The 25,051-nt window shown below is 47.0% G+C and overlaps 1 protein-coding gene and 1 pseudogene across 1 annotated transcript in view; one reads left to right on the top strand and one right to left on the bottom strand.

Moving 5' to 3' along the window:
• The window catches only part of LOC127036689 (zinc finger protein 883-like), a 199,723-nt pseudogene extending 192,811 nt beyond the window's left edge, over positions 1–6,912 (top strand).
• The window catches only part of LOC127036700 (zinc finger protein OZF-like), a 237,886-nt gene that overhangs the window by 104,793 nt on the left and 108,042 nt on the right, over positions 1–25,051 (bottom strand). The gene's annotated exons all lie outside the window — the stretch shown is intronic.

The following is a 25,051-nucleotide window of genomic DNA, read 5'->3' as shown; positions in this document are numbered from 1 at the left end:
TCTGGGTCCCAACCCAGGGACCCTCTAGCGGCAGCTTCTCTGCCCTCCTTCTCCAACTATTTTCCCTGAGCCATTTTCCCTTTGGCCCCTTGCACCTTCTTGGCCCTTCTAGTCAGGGACTGCAGCCTGGCCTGACCACATCTGCTCCTCCAAGCCGGCCCAGCACTGCTCTGTCCAAGGTGCTACCTCCTTACCTCAGGAGCCAGTCTTTCTCCCTTGCTAGTCAGGGAGAGACTCCCTTCTCCTTCATTAGGCAGTCTTTATATAGGGCCCAGCCTGGTCTTATTGACTGCCTCTTCCTTGGCCCTGATTGGCTCTCCACAGGCCTTTCCTGATTGGCTGCTGGTCTGCGCAGCCTTTCTGGCCATTCCAGGCCTTTCTATCGTGGACTGAGGCAGCCGCCCCACTGTACAGAACACAGTCTGTTTAAAAGGAGTAATCTCTTGAATGAAGTATTGTCTTTGGATTGCTTCCTTTTAACCATTTCTTACACAGGTGCTACTACTGTTTGCCCACACTTCTATATCCTTCAGAGTTGGGTCTCACATAGCAAATACTGCCTAAACATATTGTTTTATTTATTTTACCTTTATAACTTTTCTATGCCCATGCTTATGCTGGGACTTATAAAACAGAAGAGTCTCTACCCACTAAAAATGACTCTGCCTGACAGAGCAGGAGGGGGAAACGCTAAACCCCCTATCCTTTGGGCTCGATCCTGCTACGAGTGAGGGTATATTCACCTATGCAATTTTCTCTTGACAGATAGGTAGGAGTGAGGACTCTAACCCTCCCCCTTATGGCCCAGCACTTCTAGGACTGGGGGTCAGGTGTGGCAGGTTTGTAGACATTTTGATGGTGCGCAGAATCTGTCCCCCAGACTCCACCCCCCACCTGTCAATGGCTCTGGGAGGGAGTTTGGGTGGAGGAGGGGGTCTAGGCTACAGGCTCTGGGGTGGAGTTTGGGTGCTGGGTGCAGGCTCTGGAGGTGCAGGAAGGGGTGAGGGGTGCAGGATCTAGGAGGGTGTTTGGGTGCAGGGAGAAAGGGGTGTGTGGGAAGGAGATTGGTGTGCAGGCCCTGGGTTGGAGTTTGGATACTGGGTGCAGGCTCTGGGATGGAGTTTGGGTGTTGGGGGCAGGCTCTGAGGGTGCAGGAGGGGGTGAGGGGTGCAGGATCTAGGAGGGTGTTTGGGTGCAGGGAGAGGGTGGGTGTGGGAAGGGGATTGGTGTGCAGGCACTGGGTTGGAGTTTGGATATTGGGTGCAGGCTCCAGGCTGGGGCAGGGGTTGGGGTGCAGAAGGGGGTGAGGGGTGCAGGCTCTGGGAAGGAGTTTGTGGACAGGAGGGAGTGCATAGGGAGGGGGTGGAGGTTCTGGAATAGAGTTTAGGTGTAGGCTTGGGCAAGGGATGGGAGTGTAGGAGGGGGTGAGGTGCTCTGGGGGGGAGTTTAGGGGCAAGAGGACATGTGTGGGAAGGGGGTGGGGGTGGGGGTGCAGGCTCTATGATGGAGTTTGGGTTCTTTGTGCAGGCTTCAGGCTGGGACAGGCTGGGAGTGCAGGAGGGGATAAGGGGTGCATACGCTGGGACTGAGTTTGGGTGCAGGCTGGGGGTAGGAGGAGGATGGAGGGAGGGGTGCAGCCTCTGGGAGGACATTTGAGGGTCAAAGGGCGGGGTACAACCTCTTGGGGGGGGTACAGCAGGGTTCCTAAGCAGGGCAGGCCAGGAATCTCCATGTGTTGCTACCCCCAGGCACCGCCCCCACAGGTTCCCATTGGCTGCAGGTGCACTTGTGTCAGGACACAACCTCCCCCCACTGCCCAGGGGATTCAGGGAGGAGCCGGCAGACACATGGAGTGAACAGGGAGGAAGCCACTCAACTCTGCTGCACTGCCAGTGTTGAGTGGGGGCCCCGGGCTGTTTTACATGGCCCAGAGGATGCATTGAGGGGACCCAGGTGCAGAAAAGGGGGCTGAGAGAGATACCCAGCCCCAAACATTGCTGAAGCCAGGCCCTGGGCCAGGAATATTCCTGGTGCCCAGGCACCATGGGCCCATAGGACTCGCCATCCATGCTGGGGGCATATATATCTAGACAGTTTGTATATATTTTATCTGTATAGTTTTCCCCCACAGACGGGTCGGAGCTAGGACTCTAATCCTCCCCCTGTTGTGTGGATCTTCTACGACTGTGGTTGTGCACACCTGAGTGATTGATCACATTATACGTAGCAATATTTAGCAGTATGTTCCACAACCACAGTCCATGTCTTCCCCCTTTTGCAATTTTCCATAAAAAATGTTATGCTTATAAGAAGCACACGGGATCTTCAGGGGAAAAGTCAATATGCTGCATTTATTGAAGGTACAGCAATTAGTATTTCCATTCAGTCACACCACACACAAACACATGATCCCACCAGTGTATGTTTATAGTTGCCACTCCAGAGTCCGGATCAATCTAGCGGCCGGCTAGGTTGATCACGGGTAGGGAGGAGCCGGGTTCTATTGCTCATGACATGATGCTTTGGGCAGCTCTTGGCAGGTCGAACCCAGAGTTTCATGGCAAGGCACCTTGTTTATATACTGATTTTCCTTAACTGAGACCAATGAGTTTTGCACAGCTGTATTGTAATCGTTGTTTGACGAGTGCTTATTTTCTTAAATTGTCCTTCTCATCCTTTATCTTGTTCTTTCATCAAGTTCCTCAGGGAGTTCTCCCAGGCTGGTTTTGTTCACAGCTGTCTTGTCCCCACTGATAGGTGCCTATCTCATCTTTAAAGTCGTCAATTTGCCCTCCTCTGACATTTCAATAGGGGTGTGTTGCAGCCTTCTGGAGCCTTTGCATCAGTCTCCAGTTCCTCCCTTGTATATCTTCAGTGATGGCCTTCACACTTATCTCTTAAAACACACATTCCTCATTCACACACAAATCAGAATTAATTTACATAGAACATTTTGAGCAGGAACATCAAATTGCAATGCAAAAGAAAACAATCATGGCATTCTTTTACTTATTTTAAAATGTTAAATCTACAACAAATTGGTTACCCTCGAAGATCTGTTACTTCTTTGAAATCAGTCCAGACACAGATTCTGGCTGATGTATCTCTGCCTGTTGGCCGATTAGGCCATTCCTTTCTGTTACTCAAAAAGAGTAGTTGGCAGGATATGATCAGATCATACACTGATACAGGGGTAGGCAACCTATCTCACGTGTGCCGAAGGCAGCACGAGAGCTGATTTTCAGTGGCCCAATCACTGCCGAGGTCCTGGCCACTGGTCTGGAGGGCTCCGCAGTTTAATTTAATTTTAAATGAAGCTTTTAAAACATTTAAAAAAATTTATTTACTTTACATACAACAATAGTTTAGTTCTAAATTATAGACTTATAGAAAGAGACCTACTAAAAATGTTAAAATGTATTACTGGCACGTGAAACCTTAAATTAGAGTGCATAAATGAAGATTCAGCACAGCACTTCTGAAAGGTTGCCGTCCCCTGCACTAATACATTTAATACATGCTACATTCTTATTCTTTATCCTTCATTCTAAATCAGATAAAACATAAAATCCTGCTACTACATTTGGGGGAAGAGTCAGTTCCTGATTTTTATTTCACCTCTACCCTGAACTTTTTATGGTTTGGTCTTCTCTTTCCATCTCTGTTTGAGGTTTCTGTCTCTATCACAGCAGGTGATGCAATGGCATGTGAGAAAGAGAAGCAGAATTCTCAGCAGGAAAATATTGAGCAAGTGGATAAACACAGAGCATTATCACAAAGATTGGAAAGGAATGTGTCCAGGAGTCACGAGCGGGGACAATCACGTGAGATTCAGCACAGACAAGAAAGAGAGCAGGGAAACCAGTCAGGGGAGAAGGTGGGTAAATGTATTTCATGTCGAGGAACTCAGAAAGACCTCAAGGAAACCACAATCCCGCAGGAAATCCTCATGGGAAAGAGAAAAAATACATGCACTGAGTGTGGAAAAAACATATGTGACTACTCGGCCCTTATAAAGCATCAGCAACTCCACACAGGAGAGAGGCCCTATAAATGCAGTGAGTGTGGGAAAAACTTCACTCGCAGATCACACCTCATTAATCATCAGAGAATCCACACAGGGGAGCGACCCTATAAATGCAGTGAGTGTGGGAAAACCTTCAATCGCAGCTCACACCTTACTAATCATCAGAAAATCCACATAGGGGAGAGACCCTATGAATGCAGTGAGTGTGGGAAAAGCTTCACTCAGAGATCACACCTTACTAGGCATCAGACAATCCACACAGGGGAGAGGCCCTATGAATGCAGTGAGTGTGGGAAAAGCTTCAATCACAGTTCAGCCCTTTCTGAACATCAGAGAATCCACACAGGGGAGAGGGCCTATGAATGCAGTGAGTGTGGGAAAAACTTTACTCAAAGATCAGGCCTTTTTCTCCATCAGAGAATCCACACAGGGGAGAGACCCTATGAATGCTGTGAGTGTGGGAAAACCTTCGGTTACAGTTCACACCTTAGGAATCATCAGACAATCCACACAGGGGAGAGGCCGTATGAATGCCGTGAGTGTGGGAAAAGCTTCACTACCAGCTCAGCCCTTTCTGAACATCTGAGAATCCACACAGGGGAGAGGCCTTATGAATGCCATGAGTGTGGGAAAAGTTTCATGGTCAGCTCAGCCCTTTCTGAACATCAGAGAATCCACACAGGGGAGAAGCCCTATGAATGCAATGAGTGTGGGAAAACGTTCGGTCGCAGCTTGTGCCTTTTTCAACATCAGAGAATCCACACAGGTGAGAGGCCCTATAAATGCCTTGAGTGTGGGAAACGCTTCACTACCAGCTCAGCCCTTTCTCAACATCAGAGAATCCACACAGGGGAGAGGCCCTATAAATGCCTTGAGTGTGGGAAATGCTTCACTACCAGCTCAGACCTTTCTAAACATCAGAGAATCCACACAGGGGAGAGGCCCTATGAATGCAGTGAGTGTGGGAAAAGCTTCAATCAGAGATCAACCCTTATTAAGCATCAGAGAATCCACACAGGAGAGAGGCCGTATGAATGCCGTGAGTGTGGGAAAACCTTCAATAGCAGCTCAAGCCTTATTAGGCATCAGAGAATCCACACAGGAGAGGACGTATGAATGCAGTGAGTGTGGGAATACCTTCTGTTGGCACTCAGCCTATGTTAACCATCAGAGACTTTGCAAGGGAGATCAACACTACAAAAATCTCTAGGGCTTGTCCATACTTTTTTCTTGAATATTTTTCCTGATTCCCACATACTAACTTTTAAAGCTGTTTGAACAGTTTGCTGCACTGTTATCCCTCATCTTGTCCAGATGAGTGACCGATTTTTGCCTCTTGCCATTTACCCTGTTTTGAAGTTGTTCTATGTGTCCTTTCTATCAACTCCATTGTCCCATGACTATTTCAAGTGTGCCCTTCCTATCCGGAATGAGGGAGCATCACATTTATACCATTCCTTCTATTGCAAAGTTATTGTTAAAGTCAACAATGATACAGATTGTATCATTTCCAGTTGAGCTCATGTTGCTCTGGGTTGTGCTGAAGAGCAGTTATATTTGGAACTTTTCAAATTATATTTAAATGAAGATTAGCAGGGACAGGGGAAAAAGGGGTCATTTCAGCCTCTGTGACACTGGAAGGGGATGGGGTGACTCAGAGATTCCCTCCTTCCCCATCACTACAGAACTGATACCTTTTTTCTGAGCCATGCAGAGTTTATCTTCATCACATTCTGCCCATCCACTTCTCAGTGTCCTGTGAGGAACAGTTCTCAGCTGTCTGTGCTTGGAGATGATGCTTTCACTTCTTTAATCCTAAATCAGAGTCATTGTGACTGGAGATAAGTGTCAAAGACCTGGAAGGGGAATTCAAATGGATCCCAAACACAGTGTGATCATTTGGAGTTAAAATTGCAGGTTCCATCTGTTGGTAAAGCCACTTCTGGCAAGGTGTCTGTCCCACCCCCCTCCCCCTGGCCGAATTATTTGGCTGCTAGGATAGTAAAAATGTTGTCAATAACATAACTGACTACTGAGACAGTGCTGAGTGAAGCAGGTTTGAATGAATCAGAGGAGAATGTGATGGGAGAATCTCTTGTCCCGATTCTGAATAATCAGATGTAACCTGCTCCAGAATTTGACTTGACACTTTCGTTGTCATGTATTCTATCTATCCTGAAGGCTGTTTCATCACCCAGTTGGATATTAGTTCAGTTTGATAGGATGTAGCTCAAATTTATTGGAGAATTTAAGACAAATGACGATTTACTAAACTCATCATTTTTCACTTCAGTTTTGCTTTTCCCCCATCCCTCCATGATGACATGGAGAAAGTTCAAGTGCAGTTCTGTCAACAGGAGCGAACTCTCCAATATACTGCACATGCTAACAAAGAAACAGCAGTGATTTTAAATCTCCACTCAGAAAAAGGGAACAGCAGCAGAACCCCAGCTAACTGGAGGAAGTGCATATGATCATGTGTAGTTCAATTGTTGAAGACAATATTGTCTTAGATGATCTGGGGAGAGAATTCCACATTAGGTGATTTTGAAGTAGGTAAAATGCACATGTATTTTTTTCCTAAAGCATTTGTAAGCCAGGCCTTACAGAAGATTTCTCATAACTTACCCTATATTTTGGGAGATGCTGCCCTTCATGACACAGATGTTGAGGAAATAGAAGTAAGGGTTTAGTTGAATTTATCCTGTGTAGGTGCTAAAATTGTGTATAAAATGAAATCGATGTTGTCAGTCTAATAGTTGCAGAAAGCTTGCTATTTTCTAATAGAATCTCCAGCTCTGGTAAGTAACGGATTCTAATGTAGCCCTGTATCCAGTCCCTTGTCTGGACCTGTGCCACCAAATTAAAGAAAAGCTGGACATGTTTTGGGAAGCCATTCTTTTTTAACACTGCTGATATTGTTGAGCGGTTTTGTAAAAGATTCTACTGCAGAGAACTGTAAATTTACCCTAGCCAAGACCAAGGATTTGGAAAGAATTGGAGTTGAAAGAGAAGTCACTCACTTCTTTGTTTCCATCCCAATAAAGGAAGACATGATGACCCATGACCGAATAGCTAGGCCTTGCTATTATCGCAGCGTGTGACTGTGTAGCTCAGTGCATCTGTGACAAAAGCTCATTGGTGCCAATTGGCAAAGGGCTCACTTATTCATAAGCAACTCCTGTCTCAGATCTTTCAGACTTGCCACACCTAATACTGATTTTATTATATTTATTCAGGAAGCATATCAGTGAGATCTCTGCTGAAAATAGCTTGTAAATTATTGATGCTCCTAATCATTGTGAGAGATGTGTATGAGTCATATTGAAGGAGTAATGTAAGTACATGGTAAAATATGTCCATATGGTGTCGTAATGAAAGTGAGTCACCCCAATCATTGGTCTTGGTGGGGATGTCCCATTCATGTGGGAGGGAATTGTCTCATGTCTTTTCTTAGCCAGTTATGCAATGTATTGCTCAATTGTCAACCTTTGCACCAACCCAGAAAAGCCAGTGGAAAACTATCAAAGACAAACTAGCGACATTGAAATCCTGTGGAAGTGAAAGGACAATATGACAGTGAGTAGATCGTCCTTTCTGTGCATAAAGACAGAAGACTGATTCAGTTTATAAGAGAGTGGAGAAAAACACTCTGAGTTCATTCAGCAAGGAGATCCCTAGTGGCCAGTGGTGCTTCGTGAAAGGCAGGGCCCCAGCTCCTAGGGACTAGTGACCTCTGCAGTATACTGAAGTGTGAGGTGAGAATCTGCTTAGATAAGAAAGTTAACCACTAAAAAGTGCAGGTTGTGTTTTATTCTGTTTAAATGTCCATTTCTTTGATAACTCCTCAAGTGCAGTGTGTGATACAGGAGCAATGGTCTACAGTAAAACTGGTAACCTGGGATATACCAGTATTTCAGGAAGGGAGGATCTGGGATTTCTCTGAGTATCTGGTGATCGGGGCTGGACCCCAGGGGGTCACACTGAAGGAACTCAGGGGTTAGAGTGCCTCTGTTGACAACTGGCAGGGCCGCTGTGGCTCAGAGGAAGTTGCTTGAGTGCCTTACAGGCTGGATGAGTTTGGTCGCTAACATCCAGCTTCCAAATGCAAAAGTCCCTCTTCTTAGTGGCAGATGACAGCAAGGAAACTCATAGCCCTCAGCACCCTGAGAAGGGTCACACTGTACATCTGTGTTGACCCACCTGTGAAATCCCCATGGGGAAAACACCCTATAGCATAATTCTCTGACTCAAAATAGCCCTAAAACTCTGCCCTATGAAATCATGGAACACGTGTTCTTTGATCTGTGAAAGCATGTAAAGAGTCCAAGTGCTGGAGGGTAGAGATTGAGTCCAAAGTGACCTAGACAAATTGGTGGATTGAGCCAAAAGAAATCTGGAGGGGTTCGACAGAGAAGTGCAGAGTCCTACACTTAGGATGGAAGAATCCTATGCACTGCTGTAGGCTGAGGACTGACTGGGTAAGGGTTAGGGTCATATGCTCCAGCCCCCTAATCATTTTTGTTGCCCTCTGCTGGACTGTTTCCAATTTTTCCACATCCTCCTTGTAGTGTGAGGCCCAAAACTGGACACACTACTCCAGCTGAGGCCTCACCAATGCCGAATCAAGGGGAACGATCGCATTCCTTGATCTGCTGGCCTTGCCACTACTTATACAACCCAAAATGCCGTTAGCCTTCTTGGCAACAAGGGCACACTCTTGACTCATATCCAGCTTCTCGTCCACTGTAACTCCGAGGTCCTTTTCTGCAGAACTGCTGCCTAGCCATTTGGTCCCTAGTCTGTAGCAGTGCGTGAGATTTTTCCATCCTAAGTGCAGGACTCTGCACTTGTCCTTGATGAACCTCATCAGATTTCTCCTTGCCACTTCTGCTGGCATGGGCAGGCATCTTGGAGGCCTTTCTAGAAGAGAATTTGGAACTGAGTTGGGAAAACCAGTTTCAAAACAGGAAGCTCAGGTTTAGTTTCATTTATTTATAATATTAAATAATCCTTTCATCCTAGTATCACAATAATAAGTGCTTCAGTGTTACAGTTTAACTTCTCTCCAAAGGGAGTTGAGAGAAAACACTTTTCAGAGTCCAAAAGAGACAAGACTGGGGAGGGTAAGAGCTTGTAGAAGACCATCCTCTGTTGATAAAAGAGACAAGCTTTGGAGCTAACCCAGAACTCTTCTTCAGCTCTGTGTAGCCCCAAAGTTTGTCTCTTCCACAAACAGAAGTTAGAACATAAGAACGGCTGTACTAGGTGACAGCAAGGATCCATCTATCCCACTATCCTGTCTTCCGAAAGTGCCCAATGCCAGGTGCTCCAAAGAGAATGAACAGAACAAGTAATCTAGTGATCCATCCCCTGTCACCCATTCCCAGCTTCTGGCACAGAGAGGATAGGGACACCATCCCTGCCCATGCAAGATAATAGCCATTGGTGGACCTATCCTCCATGAATTTACCTAGTCCAGTTTTGAACCTTCTTCTAGTCTTGGCCTTCACAACACTGTCTGCAAAGAGTTCCACAGGTTAACTGTGCATTGTGTGAAGAAATACTTCATTTTGTTCATTTCAAACCTGGAGCCTATTCATTTCATTTGGTGACCCTCCTACTTGTGTTATTCTGAGAAGGAGTAAATAACACTCCCTTCCTTGGTCTTTAAAAGATATTATGTGACCCCCCTCCCCCTTGTCTCTCATGTCCTGGGACCAACATGGATGCAACAACACTACAAACAACAAGGTTCAGAGTCGATGCACATGGAAGAAGTATTTGGCGTTTCATTCCTTATGTCCCGGTCCCATTGTGTGGCTATTTCCTTTCTCTCCTCTGTTACAAGCTTTGGTGTTTTGCACAGAAACATTATTTCCACAGGAGACACCCAGGAGCAGGACTGCATTCCTGTGCCAAACAGTCATGAGAAGGAGGCAGACAAAGGCCTTTAGGACAAAGCATCCATCACAGTCAAAAAATTATCTCCCTCCTGCAGGTCACTGGCAGCCTGAATTTGTTCCTTATCCTCCCAGAGTTTGGGGGCTGGACACAGCACTATCCAGCCCCTCTGTATGTACCAGGAACAAACACAAATCTTATCTTTAAAACAAGCTGTGCCCTTCCTTTTCAGGCAAGATTTTTCTATGATTGAAATTGAGCTTCAGTTCCCCTCTCCTAGGGCTGGATTGGGTGTGGGGCTGTCATGGTACAATTCCCCACTCTGAACCTTAGTGTCCAAGAGATGGGGTACCAGCATGAATTCCTCTAAGCTCAATTACCAGCTTAGAACCTGTAGCTCTGCCACCAACCAGGAATTCCAGTGCCTGGTACACTCTGGTCCCCACAAAACCTTGCCCGGGGATCCCCAAGACCCAGACCCTCTGGATCTTAACACAAGGAAAGTAAACCCTTTCCCTCACCATTGCCTCTCCCAGGCTTCCCCTCCCTGGGTTACCCTGGAAGATCACTGTGTGATTCAAACTCCTTGAATCACAAAACAGAAAGGACAATGCACCTTCCCCCCTCCTTCTCTCTTCCCCTCCCAGATTCTCCCTGAGAGAGGCAGTAATCCTAACACACAGAGAATTTAGCCTCTCTCTCCCCCTTCCCTCCTTTCTCCCCACCAATTCCCTGGTGAATCCAGACCCAGTCCCCTGGGGTCTCACCAGAATAAAACAACAATTAGGTTCTTAAACAAGAAAAGCTTTTAATTAAAGAAAGAAAAAACAGTAACAGTATTCTTTGTAAATTTAAAATGTAATAGGTACAGGGTCTTTCAGCTATAGACACTGGGAATACTCTCCCAGCCTAAGTATACAGGTACAAATTAAAATCTTTTCAGCAAAATACCAATTTGAACTCTTCAGCCAAATGCACATTTGAACTCCTTCCAACCAAATACACATTTGCAAATAAAGAAAACAAACATAAGCCTAATTCGCTTTATCTACCTCGTACTCGCTATTCTGGATCTATAAGAAACTGTATCAGGGAGATTGGAGAGAAAACTGGTTGCACATCTGATCCCTCTGAGCCCCCAGAGTGAACAACAACCAAAACTAACAGCGCACACAGAAACTTCCCTCCCTCAAGATTTGAAAGTATCCCGTCCTCTGATTGGTCCTCTGGTCAGGTGACAGCCAGGCTTACTGAACTTGTTAACCCTTTACAGTCAAAGAGATATAAAGTACTTCTGTGCTATTAACTTTTCTTATCTGTTTATGACAGGGGCATTGGTGGTATAGGGGTGAGCTTAGCTCCCTTCTAAGCAATTAACCTGAGTTCAATTCCTAGCCAATGTAATAATGGCTTTTGGCTTTTGTTGGTTCATTGTCTGGAATTGATTTAATTTCAGTCACATGTTACAATCACATTATCAATAGAATGAAACAATATATGTGTCAAAGTCCAGCAGGTCATACAGGATGGAGATGTACAAGGGGCTGGAATGTGTCATCTGAGAAAGACAGAACACTTGGAAACCTGCATCTCCCATCCCCTTGCCTTCAGTGTTATGATTCCAGCTGTGTGCAATGTTTATCTGTTCCCGCATGATGGGAAAATTAAGTGTGGGGTCAGTTTTTGCTCTTGCAGGTTCCTTTGCTGTTACAATTAAAATGACATGAACAAAATGGAGGCACAATAAAAATAAATGCAAAATTGCAATACAGTTAGGGAAAGAGAAGATCACAATTAAGCCAAACTCTTCTTACTCCCTCCCCCACTAAAGGGGGTGGGGTACAGCTCTGACTGAGAGGCCCCACAGGAGAAATTTCATCCCAAAGACAAATTTGTGTGAATTGTTGAGAAGTGAAGAGCCCCCTTCCCCTCTCTCCAAATCCTTAGAACTCTAATGTTACCCCCATGGCACCAGCACAGGGAACCCAGTGAGATGGGATTATAGAATATAAAGGGGAGGGAGCAGGGGAGAGAGGTGACAAGGAGTCTCTTTTTTTCCTTCTCTCTTCACTTTCTGTTCTTTTTCCTTCCAGAAAGTGCAGTCACAGCAGGGAGGGCTTTGTCTCTTTGTAAGGGATCCGTGTCTGTCACGAAGGTTGTGGCAGTGATTTATTCTGTGACTTCCTGCAACCTCCATGACTTCTATAGTGGCCACTGTGGATGACTCCAGGGCCACCCAAGCAGCGGCCAATGCAACCAGTTGTTCTGAGGGCAATGGGAGCAGCTGCAGCTAGTTGGCCCCCAGCAGCACTCCTGGGGTGGCCGGAGGAGCAGCTGACCGCCTAGGGCTCCCCCCGTACCCCCAGCAGCAGCTGGAGTTGCAGCAGCTCTCAGGGCTTCTCCCTTGGTAGCTGGTGCTCATTGTCCATCAAATACATCAAAATGCTTCCCCTGAAAGTGGATTTAGCACAGGACCCTCAGAGTCATCAGCTGTTCCACCCGCACTGAGCTCTCTGGTCAGGTGTCCTAGTGCTGGAAGCCTCCTGTTTAGATTCTAAAATAGCATTTTTGCACCGAGGGGGCTGAAATTTTGGACCGGACATCATAACTCCACCATTATTTTACTGAATTCCTTCAAAACAGCAAGTCAAGAAAGTCTCCTAAGTGCCAGGCTCTCTGCCGTGGAAACAGCTGCCCCTGCTCTCCAGGAGTCTCTGTTCCACACAGCAAAGTACAAATCTGCTCTGAACTGAAGGGGGGGGGGGGTCAGACAGTGACGGTAACACAAATATTCAGACTATTAACCTAAGTCCCTTTCTTTCTTTAACCCAGGTCATGCTAGTCACCTGTTAGCCATGGTGTTATCTTTCCCTTAAAATACCTCTCAGGACATTTAACAGAGGAAGTGAAACCCCCTCCCCCAAATGGCTCCCTGTTGAGGCATTGTACCGTACCTGCCCCTGGAGACTGTCTGGTTTTATACCCTTAGAGCTTTTTCTCTTCACACCCCTTATGCCAATCTCTGGGCCAACCCCCACATTTCAGAGTTTAGAATTTACTCTCATCACCCTCATATGACACTTTCTATGTGAATTAGACAAAGTAAGTGGGGGAAGCTCGATGGCTAATGAAAACTGATGCTCTGGGTGGGGCCTGAATTCATAACCCCAGCAGTGCAGCTCCCTCACTAGCCAGTTGTACCACTGTAGGTTCTTCATAGACAAGCTTGGGAAGTAGGTAGTTACCTGTGTCTGTGGTTAACAACTTTGGTGGCCTAATTGAAAGGCTGGTGGTTCAAACCCAGATGAAGCTGGAGGTGTTTTTTTAGTGATGAGACTCAAGTACATTTTAACAGGCAGGAAAACGCCTCAGTTCTGGTCTTGCCTCATTGGGCAAGCATAAGTGGTACTCTTGCCAGATGTGTTGGTGGTATTGTGGTGTGCATAGTTGCCTTCTAAGCAGTTGATCTGGGTTCAATTCCTAGTCAATGCGGTGGTGTGATATTTTCTCTGCTAGGAATCGATTTAATTTCAGTCACATTATATCAGTTTATCAATGGAATAAAAGAATCAATGTCCTGTAGGTTATTAAACACACACTTAAGGAAGAAAGGGGCAGGACTATACCGTGAGCAGGTGAAGTCATCCTGGTGTTAACAATGTTTGGTTTATTTTTTAATTTTTCCATTTACTTCCCTCTCCCTTTTTGACTCAGAGCCTTTAAGGTCGGAAGGGACCAGTATCATCATCTAGTCCAACTTGCTACACCTTGCAGTCCAAAAGACCCCACCCACCCACTCCTGTAATAGACCCGGGAGGGGAGGCAGCTCTGTGCTCTGCCCCTACCCCAGGCAGCACATGGAGGCCCTCTATCTCCTCCCCCAATGGGTGTGCAGAGATGTGCCAGCAGCACTAAGGTGGCTCCCTGCCCACTCTGCCTCCATCCCTCCATGTCGCTCTCAGAAGTGGCTGGCATGTCCCAGCATCCCCTGGGGCAGCGGGAGTGTCTCCATGTGCTGCCCCTGCCCCGAGTACCAACTCTGCAACTCCCATTGGCCAGGAACTGTAGCCAATGGGAGCTTGGGTGTCAGTGCCAGCAGGCAGCTGTGCACAGAGACCCCCTATCCCTGCCCACCTAGGAGCTGCTGCCGCAGGGCTGTGTGTACTGGTCACTTTGGAAGCTGCAGTGCCCAGGGTAAGCGCCACCCCTCCTGCAGTCCAACCCCCCCCCCAGCACAGAGCCTGCACCCAAATTTCCTCCCATAGCTTTGCTTGTCTTCCTTTCACCCAGAACCCTGCCCTTCCGCTCCTGGGCTGCAAGTAGCCATCCCTGGGAAGCCAAGAGGCAGGCACAGGATTCTACCTCCCCGCAGCCAACCGCACCTCCCCAGGCTTTGCAGAACTAAGGATGGTACTCTACTAACCCCACTTAGCCGCACTGAGGTGCTTAGTTTCTGCCCTGCCTGCCTCAGCTCGACTTTCCTCTTTTGCCCCATTCCGGCCTCACTTCCTCCTTTGGCAAGTCACGGAAAGGAGGCCAGTAGGAAGAGCCGACCTCCACAGGCCAACCTCCCAGTGCAGAGGAGACCAAGCCACAAGTCTCCAAAAGGTGACTGGCCCAGATCCTCTAGCTTTCCCCTGCTGATGCCAAGGCTTTTTCTCAGCTCATTTCGTCACCCTCTGTCATGCAGTGGTTGGGGTTATCATAGGTGTTACCCAAAATTGGGCCAGCTAGTAAGCGTAGGGAGGACTAATGACCCACCAGAGTTTCGCAGAAAGCAACACATTTATTATACTGACAGCTAAGCTCAAAAGAAAGGGGGAGGGGATGTCACACACACACACTCCCAGGACTGGTGCAACACTGGAGATGTCAGAATTCTGCAAGGTAAGTGTCCCACAGCGCTGCAATGGACGGTGTGATGAAGATAAGTCTTCCTGAGGCACAATGAAATGCAACACAGTGAACCACTGGCCAGGCGGTCCGGACGAAGGGCATTCACTGGAGGTACAAGCTTGTGAGTGCACTCCTGAGCACATGGCCTCTTCCCCTTTTAAGGACCTGCACCTCATGGCCTGCGACTAGAGATGACTTGGCTGCATCTGGTTGGTCACACTCCACCTTGGGCAGTGTCCATGCTCTAGGTGTGTGAGTGCTGCCTAATTAGAGTCCCAGACACCTTGTCTTCAACCAGTGCATTCAACCCACAAGCATTCCAGGAGGAAGCAGGAGGGGGAAAGCCACTTCACAGGCATTCAGAGAGAGAGAGGAGACAAAAGTGGGAGCAGGGGAAGTATAACAGACCTGTTGAGCATAGAAATCACTGCTATTCCTACAACAGCAGGGACAGGCCAGTAGGAGCTGGGAAAAGTAACCCATCATATTTCTGCCTGGTTTCAAACCAGGGATCATTTGCAGGTTAGGCAAACCTGATAACCACTACACTACAGAAACTCTGTCACAGTGCTCTTCCCCTCCCTTCATAAGAAGATAAGAAGGGCCATAGTGGAGCAGACCAAAGGTCCTTCCAACCCCACATCCTATCTACCAACAGTGGCCAATTCCAGGTGCCCCAAAGGGACTGAACCTAACAGATAATGATCAAGTGATCTCTCTCCTGCCATCCATCTCCACCCTCTGACAAACAAAGGCTAGGGACACCATTCCTTACCCATCCTGGCTAATAGCCATTAATGGACTTCATCTCCATGAATTTATCTGCAAAAAGAATGAGGAGTACTTCTGGCACCTTAGAGACTAACAAATTTATTTGAGCATAAGCTTTTGTGGGCTAAAACCCACTTCATTGGATGCATGCAGTGGAAAATACTGCAGGAAGATATATATACACACAGAGAACATGAAAAAATGGATGTTGCCATACACACTATAACGAGAGTGATCAGTTAAGGTGAGCTGTTATCAGCAGAAAAAACCTTTTTGTAGTGATAATCAGGTTGGCCCATTTCCAACAGTTGACAAGAAGTGTGAGTAACAGTAGGGGGACAAATAATCATGGGGAAATAGTTTTACTTTGTGTAATGACCCATCCACTCCCAGTCTTTATTCAAGCCTAATTTCATGGCGTCCAGTTTGCAAATTAATTCCAATTCAGCAGTCTCTCATGGGAGTCTGTTTTTGAAGGTTTTTTGTTTTTATATTGTGGCTTTTAGGTCTGTAAATGAGTGACCAGGGAGACTGAAGTATTCTCCTACTGGTTTTTGAATGTTATAATTCTTGATGTCTGATTTGTGTCCATTTATTCTTTTATGTAGAGACTGTCCTGTTTGGCCAATGTACATGGCAGAAGGGCATTGCTGGCACATGATGGCATATATCACATTGGTAGATGTGCAGGTGAATGATAGTGTGACGGATGTGATTAGGTCCTATGTGGAATAGATATGTGGAAAGAGCTAGCAACAGGCTTTGTTGCAAGGATAGGTTCCTTGGTTAGTGTTTTTGTTGTGTGGTTGCTGGTAAGTATTTGCTTCAAGTTGGGGGGCTGTCTGTAAGTGAGTACTGGCCTGTCTCCCAAGATCTGTGAGAGTGATGGGTCATCCTTCAGGATAGGTTGTAGATGATGCGCTGGAGAGGTTTTAGTTGGGGGCTGAAGGTGATGGCTAGTGGCATTCTGTTCCTTTCTTTGTTGGGCCTGTCCTGTAGTAGGTGACTTCTGGGTACTCTTCTGGCTCTGTCAGTCTGTTTCTTCACTTCAGCAAGTGGGTATTCGTGATAGAGATCTTGTAGGTATTTCTGTCTGAGGGGTTGGAGCAAATGCAGTTGTATCTTAGAGTTTGGCTGTAGACAATGGATCGAGTGGTGTGGTCTGGGTGAAAGCTTGAGGCATGTAGGTAAGTATAACGGTCAATAGGTTTCCAGTATAGGGGGTATTTATGTGACCATTGCTTATTAGCACTGTAGTGTCCAGGAAATGGATCTCTTGTGTGGACTGGTCCGGGCTGAGGTTGATGGTGGGATGGAAACTGTTGAACATGGTGGAATTCCTCAAGGGCTTCTTTTCCATGGGTCCAGATGATGAAGATGTCATCAGTGTAGTGCAAGTCGAGTAGGGACATTAGGGGATGAGAGCTGAGGAAACGTTCTAAGTCAGCCATAAAAATGTTGGCATACTGTGGGGCCATGTGAGTACCCATAGCAGTGCCGCTGACTTGAAGGTACACATTGTCCCCAAATGTGAAATAGTTATGGGTGAGGACAAAGTCACAAAGTTCAGCCTCCAGGTTTGCCCTGACATTATCAGGGATACTGTTCCTGATGTCTTGTAGTCCATCTTTGTGTGGAATGTTGGTGCAGAGGGCTTCTGCCGCCATAGTGGCCAGGATGGTGTTTTCTGCAGGATCACCAATGGATTGTAGTTTCCTCAGGAAGTCAGTGGTGTCTCGAAAATAGCTAGAAGTGCTGGTGCCTGAGGAGGGAGTCTACATAGCCAGACAATCCTGCTGTCAGGGTGCCATTGCCTGTCATAATGGGGCATCCAGGATTTCCAGGTTTATGGATCTTGGGTAGCAGATAGAATAACCCTGGCTGGGGTTCTAGATTGTCTTATTGCCAAGGGATGGAGAAACTTGGCCAGCAGCAGGGGGTGCAGAACACCGCCCTAGTGCGGGGGTGACAGCGTCTCTGTGATCCTGACATCCCAGACCTTTACACACCTTCCTGGAGCCTCCCAACCACCCTGGGCTGTTGGGACTGTGACCCCAACCCTACTGATGAGAAACAGGCCTGGGGAGGGGAAGCTACTGGCTCAGGGTCACACCAAGTGTCAGAAGTATGGATGGGACCCAGCAGTCCTTCTTTCTAGGCCCCTTCACTAACCACTATTGCACACTCCCTCCCACAGCTGGCAATTACAAGGAGGCCTTCATGTCCACTCCCCCTGTCTTTGAGAGGGAGTGTGCTCCGCTGGAGTGATTGTACTAGGGGATTGGGAATCAGGACTCCTGAGTTCCATTGCTAGGTTTCCTATTGGTTCTACTGCTGGTTGTTTTCCTTTTCCTGGGGGACTTTGGGTAAGTTGCTCCCTCCTCTAGGGCTCTGTCCCCAGCAGTCAAATGGAGATTTAATACTTTCCCGCTACTGGAAAGTGCTGGGAGAATGCCCCAGCAAAAGCTGCTCTGACAGTGCTAAGCAGCATCTGACCATTCAAGGTCGGAGCGCACTGCCCAGGAGGAGGAGTGTTTGGCTCTGGGGTTTCACTTCAGCCCAGTCTAGAGAAAGGGGCCCAGCCATGGAGTTTGGCTCAAGAAGACCAAGTCTCCAATTTGTTATGGGTGTTTTGAAGTCCAATCCTGTGCTCCAAAGTGCTTGGTCTCATTTGCAAATTTTAGAAGCATGCTCTCCACTCCATTTTCCAAATCATTCATGAAACTATTGAATAGTACCAGCCCCTGGATTGATCCCTGCCGGACCCACTAAGTACACCCTCTCCGTTGGACAGCCAAACATGGAGAAGGGCTTTTGGATTCTGGGCTTTCAACCAGATCTGCACCCACATGACACTGATTGCAGCTAGACCACATTTCCTTTGTTTGCTTGTGAGACTGTCCTATGGGGCTGTGTCAAAAGCCTTAGAAACACCAAGATAGATCCCATCTACTGTTTACTCACCTCCACTAGTCCCGGAAACCTGCCAAAGAAGGAAAGAGGATTAGTGAGTCTTGCCCAGGCTGGTGAGTCTTGCCCACATGCTCAGGGTTTAGTTGATCACCATATTTGGGGTTGGAAATGAATTTTCCTCCAGGGCAGATTGGCAGAGGCCGTGGAGGTTTTTCGCCTTCCTATGGGGCATGGGACACTTGGTGGAGGATTCTCTGCAGCTTGTGGTCTTCAAACCACAATTTGAAGATTTAAATAATTCAGACATATGTTAGGGATTTGTTACAGGAGTGAATGGGTGAGATTCTGTGGCTTGCATTGTGCAGGAGGTCAGACTAGATGATCATAATGGTCCCTTCTGACCTTAAAGTCTATGAATCTATGACAATTGGTTTGGAATGATTTGTTCTTGACAAATCCATGCTCACTCGTCCTAAGAACCAAATTATCCTGTAGGTGCTGCTGAGAAACTGATTGTTTAAGAATGTATTGCAGTATCTCTCCAGCTATGGAAGTGAGGCTAGCTAGTCTGTAAGTCCCAGGGTTCTTTTTGTTCTCCTTTTAAAGATAGGTCCTATCTTGTTTCAGGGATCTCAGATGAGACCTGGGGCACAACACTAGGTTTGTTAAGGCCACAAAAATGGAGGCAGAAACCTCTTCTCTCCTGCTGGCAAACAACCCTAGGTACCTAAAGGCAGGGACTCACATCCCGGAATGGGCTTTAAAAAAGGCAGTGGTTAAAAAGTTTGGCCCCAACCATTTCTTGTTTCCATAGACTAGACATTTTAGCAAACTTTAGAATTCCTTGGTGCTAAACACCGTGAAACTCCCCTTTCACCTTTACAGGCCTGGTCTACACTACACGTTTAAACCGATTTTAGCAGCGTTAAACTGATTTAACGCTGTACCCGTCCACACGAGGCCCTTTATATCGCTATAAAGGGCTCTTTAAACCAGTTTCTGTACTCCTCCCCTACAAGAGGAGTAGCACTAAAATCGGTATTACCATATCAGATTAGGGTTAGTGTGGCCGCAAATCGAAGGTATTGGCCTCGGGGCGGTATCCCACAGTGCACCACTGTGACCACTCTGGACAGCAATCTGAATTCGTATGCACTGGCCAGGTATACAGGAAAAGCCCCTCAAACTTTTGAATTTCATTTCCTGTTTGGCCAGCGTGGAGCTCTGATCAGCACAGGTAACCACACAGAGCTCATCAGCACAGGTGTGACGGTGCTGCCCGTGGGAGCCAGCTGATGTTACTCAATCAGGGTGAACTGCAAACAAAACAGGGCAGACAAATCCCAAACGCTGGTGGTTATTCCAATACTTAGATTTACCAAGCCAGCACAAAACAGCTTCTGTAGTACCTCACTGGTTAGAAGTTTGAACCACGCAGTTCCCTTAAAGTGCCCAGCCTCAGGCTTCCATCCAGACACACCTGTCAGATATGATGATGATTCCTGAAAATCTTACTTCATCATATAAAAGAAAAGGTTCTTCCAATCCCAAAGGATCAGCCACATACCCAGGTCCAATTATAACTTAGATCTTACCCAAAATACACGCTATAGCCAATTCTTATTAAATAAGCTAAAATTTATTAAAAAAGAAAAGAGAGAGAGTGTTGGTTAAAAGATCAATATACATACAGACTTGAATTCAATTCTTGAGGTTCAGATACATAGTAGAGGTGAGCTTGTAGTTGCCAAAAGTCCTTTTAGAAATAGTCCATAGGTTACAGTCCAATTTCCAGATTCAGGGTGGCTCCAGTCAATGACTGGGGATCTCAATCCTTATGGCTTAAGGTTTCCCCCTCTTGAAACCCAAAGCAGATATGAGATGAAGAAGGATCATGTCTGAGGGTTCTTATACATTTCCAGCAGCCTTTCGGCCTGAGAAAACAATAGGCTTAACTCTCCTTCCAAACATCCTGGCAATTAGTACAGGGTAATTTATCCATCAAACAGTTCAAATACAGGTTACCATAACCTTCAAAGAGACACATAGACAATAATACTATTTCACTCAAGTATCAGCATAAATGTTAATATTCTTTTTTGATCTTTGAATTAAAACTATAGCAATAGACAAGACTTGTTTGCTTACATCGCAAGACCTGAGCAAACACCTCCCCTTCTACCTCTAACAATGCAGACTTGCATTTCAAAGCTCTATTCATTTACATATCTTCCTAACCAGTCCTTAAGGTTCACCCATGGGTCAGGTCAGTGAATTAACTCTTTCTGGCACTGTCATCTTTCATTGAGATATTATATTACACTCATAACATCACAACAGGTAACAATGCAGTCTCCTGAGATTCAAAAAAGAGCTCCAGCATGGACCGCAAGGGAAGTACTGGATCTGATCGCTGTATGGGGAGAGGATTCTGTGCTAACAGTACTCCGTTCCAAAAGACGAAATGAAAAAATATTTGAAAAAATTTCCAAGGCTATGATGGAGAAAGGCCACACCAGGGACTCAGTGCAGTGCAGAGTGAAAGTTAAGGAGCTCAGGCAAGCCTACCAGAAAACCAAAGAAGTAAATGGAAGGTCTGGGGCCAGGCCAAAAACATGCCGCTTCTACACTGAGCTGCATGCAATCCCGGGGGGGGTGCGCCACCAGTACCCCACCCCTGTCCATGGATTCCGAGGTGGGGGTTGTAATTTCAGCCATGGCTGAGGATTCTGTGAATGGGGAAGATGACGAGGAGGAAGAGGAGGACAAGCCTGCAGAGAGCACACAGCACTCCGTTAGCCCCAACAGCCAGGAGCTTTTTCTCACTCAGACGGAATTACCCTCCCAGCCCTCCCAAGCCACTAGCCCAGACAGCGAAGCCATGGAAGCAACCTCTGGTGAGTGTACCTTTGTAAATATAAAACATGGTTTAAAAGCAAGCATTTTTTAATGATTGATTTGCCCTGAGGACTTGGGATGCATTTGCGACCAGTACAGTTATTGGAAAAGTTTGTTAACATGTCTGGGGATGGAGTGGAAATCTTCCAGGGACCTCTCCATAAAGCACTCCTGGAGGTACTCTGAAAGCCTTTGCAGAAGGTTTCTGGGCAAGGCAGCCTTATTCCGTCCACCATGGTAGGACACTTTACCATGCCATGCATGTAGAAAGTAATTGGGTATCATTGCATGACAAAGCATAGCTGCGTATGGTACCGGTAATTGCTGGCATTCAAGAAACATCTGTTCTTTATCTCACTGTGTTATCCTCAGGAGAGTGATATCGTTCATGGTAACCTGGTTGAAATTCAGGAATTTAAGTAAGGGGACAGAGATGGCCATTCCTAATGGGATGTTTGCCTGTGTTGCTTAAAAGAAATCCTTCCTTGCATGTAGCCAAGCGGGCGGAGGGGAGGAGGGGAATACCACTGAGCTTTTTCATGTTTGGCTATCAGAGATCTTCCCTGCTACCAGCCACGCGGTGGGGGGCGGGAGGGGGTGATTAGCAGTGATGTTCCATGATACCAGCCATGCGGTGGGGGAAGGGGTAAAGCGATCATCCCACAGAATTGGAGGGGGGGGCTGGCTTCTGCTGCTGCATGTTAACAGGAAAGAAGCATCACTGAACGGGATTTGCTTGGTATTTGGGAAAGGAGGGCACTGTGTATATGAAGGCTGAAGAAGCTGAAAGACAATGGCTTACCATGGCCGCATGCAAGCTGAATTCTGATGCCCGGACCTGCATCTGTGAGATCTGTAACACCAGAGCCACAGGAACTCAATATTAAGATGCAAAATGCGACTTCGTAGTGAAATCACATGTGCTATGTAAGGTGAATAGTCTTGTTCTCTGTGAAAGAGTATAACCATTGTTCTGTAAAATGTATCTTTTAAAATACTTCTCTCCCTTTTTTCCCTCTCTCATGCAGCTGCAAATTTTTCAAGCCTCCTTACTGCATCCTGAAGGCTATCTCAGATAAGGTGGAGGAAAAAGAAGACGCGAGACGAAATATTCTCGGAAATCATGACAGTAACCCGCAATGAAAGAGCTCATCTGAATGAGTGGAAGGACGTGGTATCAAATTACAGGAAAGATGCCAGTGAACATGAGGGACGCTCGAGATGAGAGGTGGCGGCAGAAAGATCAGAGGTGTAGGCAGGAAGATCAGTGGTGGGATGCAATGCTGGGGCTGCTGCATGATCAAACTGATATCCTCTGACTTCCGGTGGAGCTTCAGGAAGAGCAGCAGGGTCACACAGTGCCACTGCAGCCCCTGTGTAACCACCCTCACCACTCACCATGTTCCATGTCCTCCTCATCCAGACGTGTAAGAATGTGTGGGGAAAGGCTTCGTGCACCCACCCACTCCACCCCCGTGGACAGTCCAACCAAAAGGCTGTCATTACATTGAAATATTTTTAGTGGTCTTTTCCTTCCCTCCTACCCTTCTCCCAAACCACACCCGGGATACCTTGTCAGTTCTCTTTCTCTTTTTATAATGACTTTTTAATAAATAATACATGATTTTTAAACTATAGTGACTTTATCTCCTTAAGCAAGCTGTAATCGAAGGGGAATGGTGGGTTGCTTACAGGTAATGAGTCAATCAAGTCGGGGGGGGGGGGTCATGAAGGGAAAACAAACACAGCAGTCACACTGTACCCTGGCCCATGATGAAACTCATTTTCAAAGCTTCTCTGATGCGCACCGCTTCCTGGTGTGCTCTTCTAATCGCCCTGGTGTCTGGCTGCGCATAATCAGCGGCCAGGTGATTTGCCTCAGCCTCCCACCCCGCCAGAAAGGTCTCCCCCTTACTCTCACAGAGATTGTGGAGCACACAGCAAGCAGCAATAACAAATGGGACATTGGTTTGGCTGAGGTCTGAGCGAGTCAGTAATGTGCACCAGCACGCCTTTAAACGGCCAAATGCACATTCTACCACCATTCTGCACTTGAACAGCTCCTGACTACTGTCCAGGCTGCCTGTGTATGGCTTCATGAGCCATGGCATCAAGGGGTAGGCTGGGTCACCCAGGATAACTATAGGCCTTTCAACATCCCCAACTGTTATTTTCTTGTCTGGGAAGTAATTCCCTTGCTGCAGCCTTTTAAACAGAGTAGTGCTTCTGAAGACACGAGCGTTATGAACCCTTCCTGGCCATCCCATGTGGATGTTGGTGAAACGTCCCTTGTGATCCACCAGTGCTTGCAGCACCATTGAAAAGTACCCCTTGCGGTTTACATACTGGGTGCCCTGGTGCTCCGGTGCCAAGATAAGGATATGGGTTCCATCTATCTCCCCCACACAGTTAGGGAATCCCATTGCAGCAAAGCCAGCCACTATGACCTGCACATTTCCCAGAGTCACAACATTTCGTAGCAGCAGCTTAATGATTGCTTTGGCTACTTGCATCACAGCAGCCCCCACAGTAGATTTTCCCACTCCAAATTGATTCTCGACTGACCGGTAGCTGTCTGGCATTGCAAACTTCCAGAGGGCTATTACCACTCGCTTCTGCACTGTGAGGGCTGCTCTCATCTTGATATTCTGGTGTTTCAGGGCAGGGGAAAGCAAGTCACAAAGTTCCATGAAAGTGCCCTTACGCATGCAAAAGTTTCGCAGCCACTGGGAATCGTCCCACACATGCAAAACTATGCAGTCCCACCAGTCTGTGCTTGTTTCCCGTGCCCAAAATTGGCGTTCAATGGCTAGAACCTGTCCCATTACCAGCAGGATCTCCAAAGCGCAGGGGCCCACGGTTTGAGAGAATTCTGTGTCCATGTCCTCCTCATTCTTATTGCCGCTCTGCCATAGCCGCCTCCTCCTCGTCTGGCTTTGCAGGTCTTAGTTCAGCATAGACTGCACGAGAATGCGTGAGGTGTTTACAATGGCCACGATTGCGGTATTGATCTGAGCAGGGTCCATGCTTGCTGTGCTATGGCGTTTGCACAGTTCACCCAAGAAAAAAGGCGCGAAACGGTTGAATGCTGCTTTCACAGAAGGAGGGGTGAGGCTGTACCCAGAACGACCCGCGACAATGATTTTTGCCCCATCAGGCACTGGAATCTCAACCTAGAATTCCAAGGGGCAGGGGATACTGTGGGAACTATGGGATAGCTACGGGATAGCTACCCACAGTGCAACACTCCAGAAATCGAAGCTAGCCTTGGACCATGGATGCACACCGCCGAATTAATGTGCTTAGTGTGGCCACGTGCACTTGACTTTATACAATCTGTTTTACAAAACCAGTTTATGTAAAATTTGAATAATCCCGTAGTGTAGACATACCCACAGAGTGCTTTAACGCCCCTTATCTCACTTAGGCTCACAACTGCCCAGAGTTCGAGAATTATCCCTGTTCCCATTGGATAGATGGGGAGGAGCCTGAGCTACAGAGAAGGGAAGTGACCTACCCACGGGCCTACACAGCAAGGAGTGGCAGAGTCAAAACGAGAAGACACCAGTCCTGAATCCTGTTCTAACAGACAAAAGCCCCTCAGAGGCAGGGAGAGGGCCCAGGAATCGAGATGGTGGGGAA

The sequence above is a fragment of the Gopherus flavomarginatus genome, chromosome 18 (assembly GCF_025201925.1).
Source record: "Gopherus flavomarginatus isolate rGopFla2 chromosome 18, rGopFla2.mat.asm, whole genome shotgun sequence".
NCBI lineage: Eukaryota > Metazoa > Chordata > Testudines > Testudinidae > Gopherus > Gopherus flavomarginatus.
The sequence above is the reverse complement of the archived record's forward strand: the minus strand, read 5'-3'. Positions and strand labels throughout refer to the sequence as shown.